Here is a 6,589-nt window from a genome sequence, read left to right as displayed (position 1 = left end):
TGGCTAATTTGTTTCTATTTTTAGTAGAGGCGGGGTTTCGCCATGTTGGCCAGACTGGTCTGGAACTCCTGACCTCAGGTGATCCACCCGTCTCAGCCTCCCAAATTGCTGGGATTATAGCCGTGAGTCACCACGCCCAGCCCATCTTCCTCTTTAAACTGTGTGCTGCACAAGGTTGGTTTATCCGTCTCTGTGTCCACCCAGAAACTAACATCTAGGGCCTTGTCCACTGAGAGTGCCGAATGGAACCATCCTGCCAAAGCAACACTCTCTCTCAGAAGGGTAGATTTAGCTGAAAACACATCTTCAGGTTAGAATGCCTCCCACAATCTTCAACAAAGCTGGTGGGAGGAGGATGGTCCCTTGGACTGTGGTGCAGAGGGTTGTATGGGATTGAGGGTCTGGGCTGGGGCAGACACTTTGCAAACATTATCTCAGGACTCCTCCTAGCAATCCCATTGTCATTACAGGATTATTACCCCATTTTACAGATGAGCCACTGAGGCCACGGAATAAATTACTCCAAGACAGGAGCCCAAAAATAGGAGAGCCCTAGTCTTGCCTGAGGTTCTCTTGCCCGAGACAGCCACTCTCTCCCTCACAAGGCCCTGCAAGGTGGATAAGACCAGAGCTGGTCAAGGCGTCCCCCACTCCCACTTATTTTTTTTTTTTTGGAGACAGGGTCTAGTTTCGTCACCCAGGCTGGAGTGCAGTGGCATGATCATGGCTCACTACAGCCTTGACCACCTCGGCTCAAGGGATCCTCCTACCGCAGCCTCCTGAGTAGCTGGGACTACAGGCACATGCCATCATGCCCAGCTAATTTTTTTCTGCTTTTTTCTTCTTATGTATAGAGACAGGGTTTCACTATGTTACCCAGGCTGGTCTCAAACTCCTGGGTTCAAGCGGTCCTCCCACCTCAGCTTTCCAAAGTGCACACATTTCCATTTTTATGATAAACTCAGGCTTACAGAGGTGATCTCTGTGCCTCCTTCCACAGCCAGTGAGGGGTAGAGTGAAGACTTACCAGCACCTGCACAAGATACTTGTCCCGAAACATTGGTGACAGAGACTTAGTGAATGCATAACGAATCAGCTGTGACTTCTGTGCTCTGCCAACATTCCACATCTTGGGGGCCTCTGGTTCGTGCAGCCCTCATTCCAGAGCTCAGTGCCCTCAGAGCCTGTCAGAAACCCAAGGTGCTAAAGGAAACCGTGTCTTCTGGGCTGTGCACCCCAAATCCAACATGCATTTCCCTCAAATCCAGAAAGGCTCTGAGCCAGGCCAGAGTTCCACCGAGAGGCAGGGAAAGCAACTAAGTCTCCGAGGCATTAAATAACTCAAAGTCCTGCGCCTGGTAAGGGGCAGAGCCTGTGTTCTTTCTTCATGCTGCAACACTGTAGGTGACCAAATAAAATTAGGCTTAAACCCAGTGCCAGGGCACGCAGGACAGGGTATCATCAAACAATGCCAGTGTTTGTAACAAATGGAAATCTTCCCACAACCATGGCTGTCTCCCTCATCTCCTTCCCTGGGTTGGAGAGCATCACCAAATAGCCATGCGGTCATCCTATGGACACCTGCACACATACAAATGATGATTCAGGAGTTCAATTGCCAGCTCGTCCATACTAAATCCCCCTGTTCTGTGCCAAGGATATCACACTGATGTATTTGGATACCTGTCATTGGCCCCCCTAAAAACTCCCACACGTAAGCCATTCCCCATTCTCTCTCCATAAGAGTGCACATCAGCAAAGGGTGGGCGAGATAGATACATCACTGGCTTTGTAGTCAAGGGCGCTTGTTCAAGGAGAACAGGAACCTTGCACACCAGCCTGAGAGGTTAAGTGTGCATGCACTTTAATTCCATTTTTCCCACAAGTACTGCTGCTTCTTGCACTCCTAGTACACTCCTCAAGCAACCCTTGGAGGAGGTGGGACAGGAAATACTCTCCTGATCTGGAGGTTGGAGAAACAGACTCAGCAAGGCAACCTGCTTTTCCCAAAGTCCCTCAACCAGTAAGGAACACAGGCAGGGCAGGCTCGAGGCCCTGGATTCCTGCTCTTCCAGTCAGAGCTGCAACCCCTCAAATTCACACGTACCAAACCATGGCTTCCAGAGGCCCCAGAGCAGCTCGGAGGAGGGGCCGCTTTGGGCCCCCAGGATGTGGCAGAGCCCTTGACAGCCGAACTGTGTTCCATGAGTCCTAATGAGACTGGTTTAAGTAGCACTCCAGAGAGTGTGCAGGGCCCTTACTCAGAAGCACTCCAGCCCTGGAAGAGACATACCTGGAAGTTTGGGTTCTCTAGAGAACCAGAGAGAAGACCCTGTACCAAATGTATACCACTTCCCATCAGCCACTGGCGCACATCAAGTGCGGACCTTGGGCTTTGGAACCAGGCACATCTGGTTCACACCCAGCTCCCCTGGCCAGCCGCAGGCCCCTTTCCCATCACCCAAGCTCTCCCTGCTTCGAGTGAGGACTGAAGAAGAGGGCATCGCGGAGGCCCCAGCACCGGGAAGCTCTCACCCACGAGCACCTTTACAGACTTTCCCATGACATATGTTTAACATGCTCACTGTAGATAAAGTACAAAATAAAGATAAGGGGGAAAAAGCCATAAAAGTCTTACCACCCATAATCTTACCACCCAGCTGCCCACTTAACGTATTTTTGAACATCCTGCTAGACGTGTGTGTGCATGTGTGAGCATGTGTGTGTGTGCATGTGTATGTGCGCTTGTGCACTCTCTAACATCTCTACGGAGATCTTAATCCCTCAAAAGGTGCCTTGGTTTTTATGCCTTATGATTAACTCTGTCAGTTATATTCAATTATTCACTATTACAGACAGAGCTATTAGGAGTGAACAATCTTGTAGCTAAAGCTTTGAGCATTTTCTAATTTCATAGATTTTTCTTAGAAATAAAACTGTGGCAAATGCACTTTTGTGACTTTTGATATATGTTGTCGTATTTTCTTTTTTAGAGATAAGGTCTCACTCTCTTGTCCAGGCTGGAGTACAGTAACATGATCATGGCTCACTGCAGCCTCAAATTCCTGGGCTCAATGATCCTCCTGCCTCAGCCTCCCAAGTAGCTGGGACCACAGGCGTGCATCACCATGCCCAGCTAATTTTTAATTTTTGTAGAGATGGGGGGTGGTCTCGCTATGTTGCCCATGCTGGTCTCAAACTCCTGAGCTCAGAGGATCCACTGACTCTGGCCTCCCAAAGTGCTGGGATCATAGGCATGAGCCACTGTGCCTGGCCCTATATTACCATATTTATACTCTTGGTTTCATAGCCAAAGCATTGTATTTTCTTATTATTTTAACATGAATTTTTAATCATTAATGAGGTTAAGTGTCTGTAGGAATGCTTATTGCATTTTTACACTTACTATTTTTTTTTGAGATGGACTCTCGCTCTGTCACGCAAGATTGAGGACAGTGGTGTGATCTTGGCTCACGGCAACCTCCAATTCCCAGGTTCAAGCGATTCTCCTGCCTCAGCCTCCCGACTAGCTGGGATTACAGGAATAAGCCACCACACCCGGCTAATTTTTGTATTTTTTTTAGTAGAGATGGGGTTTCACCATGTCGGCCAGGCTGGTCTTGAACTCCTGATTTCAGGTGATCTGCCCGCCTTGGCCTCCCAAAGTGCTGGGATTAGAGGTGTGAGCCACCACGCCCGGCCTATATTTACACTTCTTGTATTGGGTCTGTTGTCCATGTTTTCTGCTGGAATATTTTTCCTGATTTATTTTTTAATAAGTATTCTTTTATATTGAGTATACAAACCCATTAGCTATTATATGTGAGGCAAATATTCTCCTACTTTTATTTTTAGTGGTAACAATAATAATACGTCTCTCTGTCCAAGAAGCTATGCCTGAAACTAGGATTTTACCTACTGTGTTTGGTAAAGGTAAAATTTGAAATAGCTCATGTGGAATCACAAAGCCTGGTGTTGAGACTTATCCTAGGAGCCAAAGACTGGCCAGGCTGTGTGTGTGTGTGTGTGTGTATGTGTGCTGTGCATAGTGTGTGTTGTGTGGTGTGTGTGTGTGTTCTTATGTCACCAGGTCAGATTATCTAGATTTTATTTTATTTTATTTTGTTTTATTTTTTTGTAGAGATGACGTCTCACTATGCTGCTCAGGCTGGTCTCGAACTCCTGGGCTCAAGAGATCTTCCTGCCTCAGCCTCCCAAACTGCTGTGATTATTGACATGAGCCACAGCTCCTGGCCAAGCTTACCTGGATTTCAAAAGATAAACACAAGGTAAGACAGAACTCACTCAACCAATGCCCACCAGTTATTAGATCTCATCATATCTGCCTCACATGTAAGGTTTTTCTGAAGTATGTTTTCTTTTGAAATCATAACGTTCCTGATCACACACTGTAGTCCGGATTTCCTAGTCTGTCATCTAATTTTGCAAACCTTAACTAAAAATATAAAATAAAATCTGTGTTTTACTTAGGAAATCTTTTTTTACTTAGGAAAGCATTTTATTACATATATTATTTTTTGACACAACATCTCAGTGAAGTAACCAGGAAATAGACTATTTCTCCCCATTTTATAGATGGGTAGAATGAGGCTCAGGGAATGGAATTATCAATGCAAAGTCATTAAGGGGTGGAGGCTACACTCAAACCCAGACATTCTGACTCCAACTCTGGAAGATTCTTCGTGAGCCCACAGTGGTTTGGGGCCCAGGAGTGGAGCCAGAAACCCTCACTGCTTATAACGAGGTGATTGGTCTGCTCAGCACTGGGGCCTCAATTTCCCTGTCTGCATTATCTCTGCAGCATTAGCTAAAGTAAAACACCTACATGGGGTCAGGGATCAGGGCGCCGTGCCACTGCAGTAAGATTGTCCTGTCCTGACTGGCGCCACCAGCGTGGTAGGGAGTTGCCCACTCTTGAGCTAATGGCGCCACATCCCCGCAGTCAGCCTCCCAACAGTCATCCGTGGACACCCATCTCCGCAGCACCTCTCAACAGTGACAGTTCTCATCCCTGTCACAAGTGTCTCTGGATGATTTCCTGTCATTTTCTGCATTTTCACTTTGGGCTTGTTGACAAGTGGCTTGAATCTTCTTTGTTCATCCGTCAAAAAGTTATCAAACCCTTCCCTGTGCCATGCATTTTGCGGCCTGATGGGGATGGAGAAAAAAGTAGATGAGAATCCTGGCTCTTCGGGAGCCTTCTGTCTAGTAAAAGACACCTATGAGCGGGGTCCCAGGAGAGGAGGGAGCAATGAAGAAAGCTGAGCTTCCCAGGGGTGATGTTGGACTGAGCACTGCAGAATGAATAGGAGCTGGCCAGAGGGAGAAGAGGGAAAGGCTCAAAGGAATGGCCCAGGCAAAAGCACAGTTTCAAGGGTGGGGCTTGGTGTGATGGTGGGAGGAGCATCCGGCTGAGGGTGAAGCAGGAGCTAGACTGGGGGCTGCAGGTTGTGAAGAACCCCAGGTGCCAGGCTGAGGAGCTGCTTTTATCCTGTCCTCCCAGTGACTCCTGCATGGGGGGCAGGTCAGGTGTGACTTAGCTGCCAACCTCAAGGCACACATAGGACAAGGGAAGGAAAGAGCTGACCACTGGAGTCCTCCCATGGTACTGGCATCCAAAATGGGTCACTCTGGCTGAGAAATCCCCCTGCTCCTGCAGTCACAGCGGGCAGTGCCAGGGCTCAGAGGTGCTGATGCAGTGGCCCAAACCACCCAACATGGTGGCTGATTCCCGTTTTCCCTGGGCCTTCAAGGCTTGAGCAGGATGGTGTCTACCTTGCAGGCCGGAAGTCTTCCCCTGTGGGGCTAGAAAAGCATCTCTGCTGCCTTGGGGTTGATTTTTTCCCTGCTGTCTAATCAACTTGCTGCTCCACAACTGATTCAAACTATTTCTCAGCCCCAGATCAGGCTCTTGCCTCACTTTCAGACCACGGCAGACATTGCTCCACACTCAGTGCTAATCCTAATCTTGCTACACCCCTGCATGACTGGCTTCCATAATCACAGTAGTAATAGCCATAAGGGTAACCCCTGCCTTTCCTAAGGGCTTCCTTTGTGCCAAGCACCACACTAGAACGGTTCACCGTGCTTGTGGCCACTGTGCTCCTCTGCCTCCTGCTCGTTCTCCCTCCACTCTGGGCTACTGTTACCCAGCAATGGGCTTGCTGCCTGAAGTACACAGAGGCTAATATTATGGCACTCGCTTTTGAGAACAGCAAAAGCTTTATTGTAAGCTGGCTTACAAGGAGACAGGAGCCAACACCCAAATCTGTCTCCCTGAGCTGGGGTCTGGGGATGGGTTTTATAGGCAGAGAGTAACAGTGAAAGAGACAAGAAGGTGCAAAGAAGCATGATCTGATAGGTTCATGCAAAGAGGCCATGACAGGTCCTTGGCTCTTGGCCAGGTGCAGTGGCTCACGTCTGTAATCCCAGCACTTTGGGAGGCCAAGGCAGGCAGATCACTTGAGGTCAAGAGTTTGAAACCAGCCTGGCCAACATGGTGAAACCCAGTCTCTACTAAAAATACAAAGATTATCCAGGCATGGTGGCAAGTGCCTGTAATCCCAGC

General features: G+C 48.4%; 1 long non-coding RNA gene across 2 annotated transcripts in view; it reads right to left on the bottom strand.

Annotated features, from left to right (window-relative positions):
• Positions 1-4,103: 4,103 nt before the first annotated feature.
• LOC105486508 (uncharacterized) overlaps positions 4,104-6,589 on the bottom strand; it is an 83,633-nt gene continuing 81,147 nt past the window's right edge. For both annotated transcript variants that reach the window (XR_011612207.1, XR_011612208.1), the window contains one exon: positions 4,104-5,169. This is a non-coding gene — a long non-coding RNA (uncharacterized lncRNA). The remainder of the gene's footprint in view (positions 5,170-6,589) is intronic.

Source organism: Macaca nemestrina, chromosome 13 (assembly GCF_043159975.1).
Source record: "Macaca nemestrina isolate mMacNem1 chromosome 13, mMacNem.hap1, whole genome shotgun sequence".
NCBI lineage: Eukaryota > Metazoa > Chordata > Mammalia > Primates > Cercopithecidae > Macaca > Macaca nemestrina.
The sequence above is the reverse complement of the archived record's forward strand: the minus strand, read 5'-3'. Positions and strand labels throughout refer to the sequence as shown.